The following is a 14,426-nucleotide window of genomic DNA, read 5'->3' on the forward strand; positions in this document are numbered from 1 at the left end:
ACGTTCTAAGAGAACAAAATGGAAAGCCTTAAACAGTTTCATTTTTAATCAAGAAAGAGTGAAAATGAAATAATTTCATTGATTCAATTACCATATACAAATAGCGTGCCTAGGAAGAGCCTTCCTAAGCCTACCTAAGCTGCAGAATAGGCAACACAGGAAAACAGCAGTTTAACAAAATTGTATTATTTCGTATGAAGGAAATGTATTTCTGCTAGGGTGTGTTATGTTTCTCAGGACTGTATGTCTAAGAGGAAGTGCAGGACTTCACTCTACCACTCACTGCAACAGAGCTCCCATCCTCAGACCCCAGATGCAGGAGTCAAGATAAGTATGTATGTGCTGAGGGGGATCATGGAAGGTAGCTGTCAATCCATTCAACATACGTTTTTGTTTGTAAAAGTGAGTAGATGAGCAAAAATCACCAAACATATGAATAAAACAGGCAGCTCTATAGAAGGTTGCCTGAGAAGTCATAGCTAATATTGCCCAGTGAAAAAGAGTTTATTTGAGATCCAGGAAATTAACACAGGAAAAAACTTACACATACACATAGCGTACATACGTATCTTGCAGGAGGTTTGAGGCGCTGTTGGAGTACGAATAAAATAAGAGCTCGCTTCTTTTGCCAAAGGAGAATTTTTTTTTAATATCAAAGAATTATAAAAAAAACACATGTAAGTAGTGAATATCATAATGGACAGAATTACAAACTGAATTAATGAAAAGATGGCCAAAATTCTCCCAAATCTCAGAGCAAAAACATAGAGAAATATAAATTATGGAAGACACATGTAATATAGCCAGAAAAAATTTTTTAAACAATTCTGGATTCTGGAAGAAAAGAGGATAGTGAGTTAAACCTTTTACTGTAAATTAAATTTGCATTTATTCTTAAGAAAAAAATGTTTAAGACATGCAAGACCTCAGGACAATATATTCACAAATACTTCTGAAAACAGTTATTTCATGTTATTCTTTGCGTAGAAAAGGCAGTAATGTATACAGTTAGAGTCTAGCTTGGCAGTCTTGGAGAGTAAGGAAAAGTGGAACTATTCAACTCCAACAACCTGATAGTTCCATGGGGTTGAGGTCACCCTTATGTTGACTAGTGTAAGGCAATAACTGGAAGGAGGGAAGGGCAGCCCCCCATGGAACTGGAAATAGAATTAAACAGAGTTCTAAAATGGCAACAAATTCAAAAAGATCAAGAGAGATAGTAAAACACAACTTTTATTTATGCCAGTGAGTGAGAAGCACACTTTTATAAAGTAGAAAGAGGAAACCAGACAATCTTAAGATGATAGTTGGATGAATGGATGGGTGGGTCAATGGATAATCCAATAGCTATACATATATACACATTAACAAAAAATATGATGGATCTAAAACTTAGATATGATTTATGGGAACTCTGTTTAACTTTTAAATTTCTCTATTGCTGAAAAGTGTTGTAATAAGCATCTAATGTCTTCCATTATAAGAGAAAAAAAGTTTCATATCTTTAAAATAGAAAGTTCCTTTTTTTCTCGAAACCTAGCAGATTAAAACACACACACACACACACACACACACACACACACACACACATCGAACTACATTAAATGTTTCCCTCCTGGTCAACCTGATAAAGAACATCTATAGAAAACCTATGGCTAACATCATACTTAATGACAAGAAAATAGTACCTTTCCCACTAAGATGAAGAACAAGGCAAGGATGCCACTTCCTATACCTTTTCAACATTATACCAGAAGTCCAAGTGAATGCAATAAGACAAAAAAAGAAAAAAAAAGTACACAACCTTGGAAGGAAGAAAGAAACCCGACTTTGCTTCCAAATGATATGATTGTCTTTGTAGAAAATCCAAAGGAATCAACAACAACAACAACAACAACAACTCTTGGAACTAATAAGCAATTATAAAAGGGTTGCAAGATACAAGGTTAAAATACAAAAGGCAGCTGTTTTCCTATACATCAGCAATCAGCGAATGGAATTTGAAACAGAAAAACAATACTATTTATATTAGCACGCCAAAAAGAAATTTAGGTATAACAAAACATGTACAAGATCTATGAATATGAGGAAAACTATAAGTCTCTGATGAAAGAAGTGAAAGAACTAAATGAGAAAGATATTCCATTCCATTAAGGACTCAATATTCTTAATATATCTGTTCTTCCAAATTCGATCTATAGATTTAACACAAACCCAGTCAAAAACCCAGTAATTTATCTGGTGAATGTTCAGAAACTGAATCTAAATTTTATACTGAAAGGCAAAAAAAAAAAAAAAAAAAACCTGAAAAGCCAACAAATTATTGAAAGAGAGGAGTAAAATCATAGGACTGTCACTACCCAACTTCAAGCCTTATTATAAAGCTATAGTCATCAAGAGAGTGTGTTATGTGTTGGCAAAATAATAGGCAAGTAAATCAACGGAATAGAATAGAGAGTCCAGAAATACATATACGTAAATATGGTCAACTAATCTTTGACAAAGGAGTGAAGATAATACAATCAATAAATGGTTCTGGAACAAGTTGATATCCACATGCAAAGGAAAAAACAATCCAGACATAGACTTTATACTCTTCATAAAAATCAATTCAAAATATACCACAGACTAAACATAAAATGTAAAACTATAAAAGTCCTAGAAGATAACATAGGAGAAAAATGGGGATCACCTTGGATATGGGGGAGAATTTTTAGATATAATATGAAAGGCATGATCCATGAAAAAAATAATTGCTAAGTTGAAATTCATCAAAATTAGAATATCTCGCTATGCAAAAGACACTGTCAAAAGGATGAGAAGACAAGCCACAGAAACCCACCAGGAGAAAATATTTGCAAATGACACATGTGATGAAGTACTGTCATCTAAAGTCCACAAATAACTCTTTAAACCCAACAATAAGAAACACAACCAACCCAATTTAAAGAGGGGCCAATATTCTCAATAGACACCTCACGAAAGAAGATATACAAACAGCAAATAAGCATATGAAAAGATGCTCCACATCATATGTCATCACGGAAATGCAAATTAAAACAAGATACTCCACACACTAGAAGGGCCAAAGTCTGAAACACTGACAACACCAAATGCTGGCAAAAGTATGAAACACCAGGAACTCTCTCTCACTGTTGCTGGAAACGCAAAATGGTATGACCACTTTGGAAGACAGCTTCCCAAATTCTTACAAAACTAAACGTACTCTTACCATATGATCCAGCAATCCCACTCCTTGGTTTATACCCAAATGGATTGAAAACTTAAGTCCGCACAAAACCTACACACTAATGCTTAGAGCAGCTTTGTTCACAATTGCCAAAACTTGGAAGAAACCAAGATGTCTTTCAGTAATTGAATGCGTAAACTGTAGTCCATCCAGACAATGGAGGATTATTTTATTCTGTACTAAAAAAAAAAACAAACTATCAAGCCATGAAAAGACATGGAGGAAACTTAAGTGCAAATTGTTATGTGAAAGGAACCAATCTGATATAGCTACACACTGTATCATTCCAACTGCATGACCTGGGAAAGATGAAACTGCAGAGACAATAGGAGCAGTGAATTCACAGGCAGAACACAGAAGAAGTTTAGGGCAGTGAAACTTCCATGTTTTATACTATAATGGTGCATACATGTTTTTATATGTGTCCATACCCACAGAATGTAAAAAAACCAAGAGTGAACCCTCATGTAAACTATGGAATGTGCATGATTATGATATGTCCTGTAGACTCACAAGTCCTAGCAAATGCGCCATTCTGTTGGGGGATGCTGAGGATGGGGGAGGCTATATGTAGTGACTGTAGGAAATGAAAAATCTCTGTCCCTTCCACTCAATTTTGCTGTGTACTTAAAACTGATCAAAAAATTAAAATCCATTTAAAAAATTATCCTCATCCTTCACGCGTGACAGGAAAGAGATTTAATCACACAATAATATGGTTAAAAACAGTAAAATCCTGGTTTCATTATGACTTAATGTAGTCATATGGCCAGACCAGCAAGTATCAAACCCCTAAATCCAAAGCATCTTTATTAGGAAAAATCTCCTTCCTTTCTCCCTCTATCTTGGTTCGGCAAACAAAGTTCTACTGCTTTAAAGATTTACTTGAAAGGTTTGAAGCAATTTACTCCTTGCTAAGCCAACGAAACAGTTACTCCAAAATTGGTAGAAAATCCATTTTAGCTGAACGTGAAACTTCTCTATTCACAAGTTCAAATATTTAGTAAAGCAACTCACAACTGAATTAATCAAATGCAAATTGTTAACAACGGGAAGTGAGTGTTCCTGATTTCCAGTTACACTCAAAAGTTTTACATAATTTTAAAAGTATAAATAAAATACCACAATTATACACAGAGAATGAAAGAAGAATCAGTCTTGATTATAAGTGAAAGGGATTTTTTTGGGTAATTTGTGTAATAAATATCTTATTCCTTATAAAATTGCACCTGGGGCACCCAACTGAAGGTCAGATCAATGTCACCAGAAATGTGCTTGGTCTTGTTTTCATTTTCTCTCTTCCCAATGATAGTAACTCACATGCACAATCCTCAAAGTGAACACCTGTCTCCCCCACAGTCCTCCCTCTGCTGCTCTGTAGGGACACTGTGCATGTGCAGGCTCTCCTATCACTGCATGAAGTACTCTGTATGCAAGGTAAATGTGTAACTTTTAACATTTGGATGGAAGGTAAAAAGTATAAGAGCTCATTGGAAGCAGAAATATAAAAGGAGAGTGTCTAATGCGGCCAATGTTAAGGTCTCCACAAACTGAAGATGCAAATAAAATCATGATGATTTTATTTTCCCTAATCATCATTGGAACCCCAATTCCTTACTAGCAGAAAGCCCAATAATACCCTCTAAATATTAATACTTATATCCTATTCCTTTCATCGTAGAAGAACCCCCAGTGTCATGCTTGACCCAAAGAGCTAAATCTTCTAATGCCAAGTATGGAACAGACTGCAGCTAGTTTTTCCTTGTCATAGGTCCCTATGTTTACACTGTATCTTTATTAAAGCTTACCCTACGCAATCTGATTGGTGATGTTTACTCACTGTAACAATGATGTTTCTGCTTGTTAAATCCAAGGTTTATCACAGAAAGATGATCCACTTTGAAAAGAGACCCAAGGTGACAGCTCTTAGCAGTCTTAGCATCCATGTCTCAGAATGAAAACAGCTCAGATACCTCACATCAAAAATCTGAAATGACTATGTCTCTGGCCTCCTGGTTATTTGACTCCCCAGTACATTGGGTCACCTTTTTTTTTAATTTTCTAAAAACAAAGAGCCTTATTAAAACTATTCCTGGACAATTAGATGTTCATTCTCTACCCAGCTTCATAAGGAAGCCTACATTCAATAATTTGGTGTTCTAAGAAGGCATCCTTGGGAAACTCAGGGCTATTCTCTGCTCTGGCTCATACCAAGAAGTACAGTACTTCTGTTGCTACAGAAAAAAAAAAGAAAAGAAAAGAAAAAAGAAAGAAAGAAATGTTGATCACCTCCAGGGCAACCCTTTGGTAAAGCATCTGGTTATGCTAAGAATAGTAACTTTCCTGTCTTCTGAAAAGATAGTAATTTATCAAAATATTACTCTCTATTTATTCTTTTTTGCAATCCTCTCCCTCACCACTAATTTTTTTCAATGTGTCCTATCCCTATACAACAAAGGGGAAAACTAATAGTCATTGATACACCTAGCAGTGCCTGCACTTGACTTACATGATCTCACCTGATCCTCCCAAGCAAAACAGTGAGAGGCTCTGTATGTAGGTCAAAGGCAGGATTTGAACCCCGGGGGCTATTTGTCTCTGACACCCATATCCTGCCTCTTAAGCCTAACTGTATGATCATGCCCATTTGAGAGGTAGGAAATTGAATCTCAAAGATATTAAATAAGATGCCCACACTAAAGTCTCACAACTGACAAGAATGAGAGTTCAGAGTCAGATTCTCCAAATACTGGGCCTGTTTTTCTCAGCATTTCTCTCTCTCTCTTTTTCCCCAAATAACAAGAACAAAATCGCATTGCATTAGTGGCCACGTCTGGCTCTGAGACGTTTTCTTTTCTTCTGTCAGCATCAGAATGAAGACAGGCAGACGCTGGTGAAGGCCATCAGTCATCTGGAAGAAAACCTGCCCAGAGCCCATTAGCCATAAAAACAGGATGTTTTGGGACACCTTTCAGAAATTCCCTTTCAGGGACCTTTTCAATGCAATTACGACCTTGTCTCTGTTCTCAAAGGACTGTCACCAAGCACTTAAGGAACTCACCTGCCTGCTAAAATGCCCCATAGGCCAATGGAAAATTTTCCTCAATCAGGAGCGAAAGTCAGAGGTTCTTGCTGATTGCCACAAGATGGGGAGACAGCTTTGCACAGGTCATCCAGGGCCACCTGCCACGCCCTGACTTTTGTAAGAAAGGAGGTGACCAGCAGGGATGCAGAATTTCAGAATGTAACCCCTAAGGTCCTTCCCTCCACTGCCTCTGAGAATATTTAACATTTTCACTTTCTGGTACAAACATGAAACAGGAAACAAGCAAACAGAAACCTCTCTTACTTTAAGGGCAGGTCATTCCTTCAAAAAAGACTTAGAGGAAGCTCAAAGCCTTCAGTCAAATAGCAAATGTTGGAAGCTTCCATTACCAGACTTCCGGCTGTGTGCTTTATATAAATGATTGCATTAAGCCTTCTGAAAAAAACCACAAGTGAGGATCCCGGGTTTCAGCATGTGTAAATGGTTCAAAGGCTCCTCCTAACATTGGTGGCTAGTTGGGGGCAACGGTTCCTCCAAGAAAAAAGCTTCCATGGAGTATGAGAGTGAATGAAACACAGGCAAGTGTGTGCAGAAAGTGCCAGCGAGACACAGGTGCAGGACGTCCCATGGAGCCCCTGAGGAAGCATGGTCTTGAACTCACACCCCCCTCAGACACATCCGTCCTCTGGCCAAAATCACGGTGGACACCTAGGGAATGAGATGTGACAAGAGCAGAGCATGCCTCAGGCATCAGCAAGCTGGGGACTTGGGCAAGCTGCTCACCCTCTCTGGGCCTCATTTGACACATGCATAAAGGGGGACTTTGGATAAGATATCTGCAAGATCCCTCTGGCTCCACTACTCTTCAAGTTCATAGTGGTTTTTTTTTTTTAATTTTTTTTAGTGTTTATTTATTTTTGAGAGTGAGGCTGGGGGCAGAGGGGAGTATGAGCAGTGGAGGGGCAGAGAGAGGGGGACAGAAGATCTGAAGCAGGTTCCACGCTGACAGCCTCAAGGCAAACGCAGGCTCCAACTCACAAACCTTGAGACCATGACCTGAGCCGAAGCGGGGATGCTCAACCGACTGAGCCACCCAGGCGCCCCTTGAGTTCCTGTTCCAACAACACTGTAGGTTGACATAAAATATTCAATTGCCTGATTCAAACAAATGGATGTAAAACAGCATGATGTGTTATTTTTGCAATAACGTTTGACCTGATTCATTGAGGATTATGGAAGTATCAAACTCGATACACGGAGTTTTATACCACAAATTGTTTCTGCTTTTGGAAGGACAAAGGTAAACATTACCTCATGTTCTACGGTTTATAAAATCCGCATATATTATGGTTATTAAATCTCCATAAGTATTTGAAGCAGACGTTAATGTTCCCAGTTAAGATCACTAAGACCCAGGAAGTATAAATGAGTCTGCTCAGAGGGACAGAACTAGTAGGTGGCAAAGCCAGGACTGAAATCCTTATCCTGACCCCAAATCTCATGTTCCTTACATGTGTACACTTTTCCTTAAGATTAACAATAAATAAATGCATTTTTACCCTACAACAAATGAAAATTCAACATGTAGGGGCACCTGGTTGGCTCAGTCTGTTTAGCACTGACTTCAGTCCAGGTCATGGCCTCATTCATGGTCCGTGGGTTCCAGTGTTGGGTTCTGTGCTGACAGCTCAGAGCCTAGAGCCTACTTTGAATTCTGTGTCTCTCTCTCTGTCTCTCAAAAATAAATAAACACTAAAAGAAAAAAATTTCAACATTTACCATCACTAGGCATCACTAGATCTATTTAATGGATCTGTTTGGAATATGGCAAAATTTCCGAACAGTTTGAGGTTAATTCTTTATGACAGAACCCTAAATTTGCAGCTTTTCATTCTATAAGAACAAAGATGAGGAGAAAAACAAAAAGATGGAATATCTCCACATTTTGTCACTCAAAAGCAAATCAGTTTTTAAACTAGTGGCTCAGTAAGCGCCCAAATGCAAGCGTGACTCCATTCTGAACCGTCAAAACATGTTTTCCTGCCCAGAGCTAAGACCATTTCAAACATGGTGGCCAAATTGACAAACTTTTCAAGTTCCTCTGTTGTTTGAATAAAGCAAAATGATTTCCTGAAATCAAAACAAAACAAAAAAAAAAGCATTAAAATGCTACTAAGCCCATATGTCCCTGAGGGAAAGAGAACGAGCCCCTGGGGAGCTTTAAATGGGTACCATTTCCTACAGTGGAGATAATTCTTAGTTATAGCTTTTCAACCTGTTAAGGTGCCCTCCAGGGGAGGGTAAGAGGTTGCACAGACCCTGTGTGACAGGAATGGGGAGCAGTGGTGCTCTCTTGGGAGCTCCTACAGCTGGCTGGAGATGGTGGCCCCATGCTGTGACAACCCAAGAGAAGGAGCAGACTGAAGTCTGGTGTTCTGAGTGGGGTCGAGCAGAATCAAGACGGACTCAGGCCTTCCCTACCCTGTGCCCCTCCACTTCCTGTAAGTTGGAGTGCACGCCCGGCCAAGGAGAGAGCCTGGACCGCCTGACTCACAGGTAGGGAGAAGACCAAGGCTGGGCACGGCTCACAGCCAGAGGGTCACCGATGCCGGAGGAGAGAACTGGCCAGCTGAGCCTCCTGCAGAGACAGGGAAGCAGCACCAGGAGGAGCTGAACTTCAGGCTGGGCCTTCCGGGAGCGGGCATCTACTCCAAAGATCCTCTTGTCCCTGCCACAGACCACAACACCAACCACGACCGTGTCTGTGGGGGCTGATGCAATGAGCCTTCGGTCCTGGCTGGTGACTTCAAGCCCGGTGACATTAAACAAAGCTCTTGCTCGGGTTTCTTAACCGCGTCATGGAGAAGAGATCATGTGCTCACTTCCTTTTCTGAAATCTTATGAAAGTGCCCTGGAAATGAACTGGTGAAAATGTTTGAAACGATGCAGACAGACCAGGACCATAAACTTGAAGCTTCAAAATAAAAATACAACATGTAATTCAGTGATGCAGTCAAAGTTTATGTAAATAAGGACGCTGTTTGAAAGAAAATACAGAAACCTTGAAATCAGGGCTTATTCTTCTTCTACTTGGGGACAGAGTTTCAAAATGCCGGGCTGCCGACCTCACCATTATCAATTCAGAGCATAAGCTGCTTTCATAAAAGTTCCCTTTTGAGTGCAGCAGGCGTTGAAGCCCCATGAAATGTTCTTTAAAGGTTTAATAGACTGTGAGTAGGTCCCTGGGGCAGGATTAACCAGTTCTCTTAAAAAAAAAAAAAAAAAAGGAAAGAAAGAAAAGAAAAAAGAAAGTAAGAAAAAGCCAAACATGTGCATTTATAATAGAGTCTTACATCCAGTCCTGATCTCATGGAACAGTTCTGAAATTTCCCTGAGACAATGACCAGGATCATGATAATAATGTTTAAAAATAAAACCTCTGTCGTTTTCTCCTGCTCCTAATTTTATTTTCCCCTATTATGTCCCTTTAGGAATTAGCAATCAAAACTTCTAATTGTATTCCTCGGAGACAGAGGTCAGAGATCTTAATTCAATCTAACAAAAGTTGTCTGAAAGCTCTTCTGAGTGGTTTTCTCAAAACAAGAGCATACTGGATCGTTACAATCTTACTATTCTTGTGGGCTAATTAATAGCAAGTACACTGGGCTTACTGAGCTAAAATGGGAAACAGTTTCCAAACCGAATACGAAAACCATGTCGCATCCCTGACTCAGTCAAAGCCTTTTTTATGTCAGATTAAGGAGTATCTCTCAAAACAGGACGAGCTGATATTCTTGTGTGTGCCCCAAGCCTTCTGCGAATGTAAGGAAAATCTCTCTATTAAAAGACAGAGAGGGAGGGAGAGAGAAAGCCATTGCTAATAATCTGCACAATATATAAATTTAAATATTTAGCTATAAACATATATTTATAACTAACGAACGAATATATATATATATATATATATATATATATATATATATATATATTTTATATATATATATAAAATGTTTCATATCCATTCCACAAAAGGTTTGAGGCCAAGAGAATGACAAAGTTAACTCAGTATTTTATAATTAACAGTGTTTAAATCTGGCTAAACTCATGTGATCTTCACAGCAATCCTGTGCTTTATTCTCCCACATTCTATTCATGGGGAAACCAGTATTCAGAGAGGGAACTCACATCACCATATCCCACATGAGTAACTTTGAGCCAGGAAAAAAAAAAAAAAACTCAATGTTTCACTGAGTACGTCCCTACTCTTTACTCTTGCTGTACTTCTTTGAGAAGACTTCATGCCTCTCGTCCCTCAGGGAACACCTGGCCCTTGCACGTAGCAGCCACAGTGCACAGAGGTACACGCTACATTTAGGGGCCCATGAAAATATTTTTAATTTCTTTTAAAATCAGAAAATAAGTGAATACGGTGTACTCTGGATTATAGTCATCTTTATACCATTACAGTCCTCTATATGAGAGGGGAGGGGGAAGAGAGAGAGGAGGGGAGGAGGCAGGGGGAGGGCGGGAGAGAGGGAAGGAGGGAGAGTTGATGGAGGAAGGAGCCCTCTGAAGAGAAGAGTGTGTAGGATCCACAGAGGTCATAATGCAGCACAGACAGCACCTTCTACCCCTTCTTTCCCTGGTTGTCTCCTACTCATCACTTTAAATTTTTTTTTTTCAACGTTTTTTATTTATTTTTGGGACAGAGAGAGACAGAGCATGAACGGGGGAGGGGCAGAGAGAGAGGGAGACACAGAATCGGAAACAGGCTCCAGGCTCCGAGCCTTCTGCCCAGAGCCTGACGCGGGGCTCGAACTCACGGACCGCGAGATCCTGACCTGGCTGAAGTCAGACGCTTAACTGACTGCGCCACCCAGGCGCCCCTCCTCCTCATCACTTTAAGACTCAGTCAAGGGCATGGGGCACCTAGGTGGTTCAGTCAGTTACGCATCTGACTCCTGGTTTGGGCTCAGGTCCTGATCTCACAGTTTTGTGAGTTTGAGCCCCACATCAGACTCTATTCTGGCAGCGTGGAGCCTGCTTGGGATTCTCTCTCTCTCCCTCTCTGCCCCTCCCCTGCTCATGCTGCCTCTGTCTCTCTCAAAATAAATAAATGAACTTAAAAAAAAAAAAAAGACTCAGTAAAGGGGACAACTTCTACAGTAAGACTTCTTTGAAATAAGAGAGGGAAAGCAAGCAGAACTTAAGAACTAGTCATCAGAAGTATTAGATGACTCAAGTCAGAATCACCTGCATGGGCACCATGAAGACAGAGTGGGAAGCTTCAGCCCAGGCCAGGCTGTCAGGAGAGGAAAATACAAAATGAGCAAAGCTGTGTACCCAGGCGAGTGAAACCCAAGTTACTTTACAAACATAATGAGGAATGAGAGAAATCTATAGAATCTCATTTCCTCCCCCGGGTTATAGAGAAACGCTTTTTTTGCCAATCAATTCTAATAATTGATTAGCTAATAAGAGACTGCATTTACAGCTGTAGGCAATAGTGGGTTCACTATCACTGGAAAAGAGCTTTCTCACAGGGAACAAGAAGCCAGCAAGGTGTGGGTGGCAGAGGGAACATCCCTCTGTCCAGAGATTCGCTTGAAGAAACCAACACTCCCTATTTTGTTATGAAAAGGCTTTCAATTTTTCAAGAACTCAGACTGGTCTCTTTGCAACTCATCCCCATCAAGAACGTTGTCCTGGAAATGCAAAAATAGCACTACTTAACATTGTGAGTTCAGAATAGATTAGTTGCGTCTGTATTCAAATTTGATCTTCTCCCCAGAGATATATACCTCCTGTCATTTTCCATATTTGCATCAGTGTGAAGAAAGTTGATACGATCAACTGACCAGAGAAGTCCAAATGCAGATGAAGAAAATTATTTTATCTGCGTTTCTTTTCTTTTCCAGCTCAATGGAGATATAATGGACGTATAACATTGTGTAAGTTTAAGCCTTACAATGCCGTGATTTGATACATGTATACTTGTGAAATCATTATAATAAGGTTAGTTAACACGTTCACTGTCTCACATAACTACCTTTTTGGTGGTGAGAACATGTAACATTGAAGATCTATCCTCTTAGCGGTTATTAAGCAATAATACAATATGTTTCACTGTAGTCACCATGCTGTACATTAGATCCCCAGAACTTATTCATCTTATAACTGGCAGTTTATACCTTTTAGTCACTATCTCTCTCACTTCATCTATCTGCCTGTCAGCCCCTGGCTATCACCATTCGGGGACCTGTTTCTACCAGCTTGGCTTTCCTCAATTCCAAAGGTAAGTGGGATATTACAGGAGAACTCTATTTTAAAGTTTGAGCCTTTGCACTTGAAGAGACAAAAGCTTTGACAGTCCGTATTGATATGAACACAGCCCAAAGTAGGCTGTGTTCGGGCCACAGAAATAGACCAGTAAAGCACAAAATCCAAATGACAACAGAAGAAAATTAAAACCGGAACAGGTAAAACTCAACAATTGTCCTCAACTAAAGTTTTTACTAAAACCCTGATGTGGAGGATTTTGAGTTGCAAGGATATCATGGATTTGTGTTATTTAATAGACTGAATAGAGCTCATTTGAGAACATGAGTTCTTTCTGCACCAATATTTAGTTGACCTTAAAGCTTTTAGTTAAAAGAACCACCCACATACTGTAGAAGACAGACAGGTATGTTTACCATCTCTTTTCTTGTTCACAATGAGTTCACCGGTGAGAAATGCTTCTTACAAAATTGGAAAAAAAAAAACCAGGACCAAACCTTGCTCTGTTTGAAACATCCCTAAAAATAAATACCATGAGTTTAAACACTGCATAGAGGAGAAGGAACATTTTTAGGCATACATTTCTCTGTTGGTGTTTTGACATGAGATTCCCTGCGGAACGTGCCTGTTTTCTACATGTCTGCTTTTTTTTTTTTTCCTTTTTGTTTTGTTTTGTTTTGCAATAACTCATGTTTCAGAGGTGATTTGTTTCATCTGTGTTTACAACAGGCTACAAACTCGTTTGGTACAATGCTTTGTTTCTTATAATTTATTTGTAACAAATCAAGCTCTAAAACCCTTTTACTCCCTACCATCAAATTGGTTCAGTTTGTTTTAGGAAATATTTTGAAATCTGTGCTTGAATCTCTGCTGAAATTATGCTGCATTACAGTTTAATTAATGTCATCCAAGATTACTACTAATTTAAATGGTTTCACTCGAGGTGAGTTTTAGAAACATTGTTTCAAAATCACTGGTGCATTTTTTTTTTTTTTTAAATCAAAGTCTTGCTTAATCCCCAAAAGTAAGAAGAGTCACGTTTACTTTTTGTACACAGTTCAGTTTGGTTCTCAGTGTGATTCCTAAAAAAAGAAAAAAAGAAAAAAAAAAAAAAGAAGAAAAAAACACCATTCGACAGAGCCCTCAAATCAATGTGGCTCACTTCAGGGAATGCTTTGTATGCATGTTACCTTTTGTATCCAGTTACAAAGTCCAGCTCGAATTTCTACAGTAATCATAACCCTACAGAACAATTACATTGACAGTACTGTAGATGTAATTAGGTAGTTTCAATTTCAAACGCAAAATTACAATTTGCACTAAGAACTAATAAAAACTAAAAGAACAATACTTTCAAAAAATAACTAAAGGTATTGTGTTTCGCTAAAATATCTTTTTAGTTATTACTTCCCAGTCAAACAAGGGAAGCAAGGTGAGGTTTTTAAAAAGGCAGAATGACTTGGTGAGAAGGGTATTATCAAAATTCAACTTCACTTCTCTTGGGCAGTCACATATAAGGGACACAACTCTCTGAGCCTTATGTGTAGAATGATGGGCCTGGTCTAGGGGACATCCCACATTCCTTCTGTTCGTGGCATTTTGTGAAACTAATGACATTTTGTAATTTTTACTGCAAAATCAAAATCGTAAATTTCTGGAGGAGGAAGAATCTTACTTAGGTCCATATCCACTGCTTGGCATAAATATGCTGTTATGTTTTCTGAAGTTGTGATTTAAGAACATAATGTAGGGGCACCTGGGTGGCTCAGTTGGTTAAGCATTAAACTCTTGATTCTGGCTCAGGTCATGATCTCACAGTTTGTGGGATTGATCCTGGCGTCAGGGTCTATG

This window comes from Panthera onca, chromosome A3, assembly GCF_046562875.1.
Source record: "Panthera onca isolate mPanOnc1 chromosome A3, mPanOnc1 haplotype 2, whole genome shotgun sequence".
Taxonomy (NCBI): Eukaryota; Metazoa; Chordata; class Mammalia; order Carnivora; family Felidae; genus Panthera; species Panthera onca.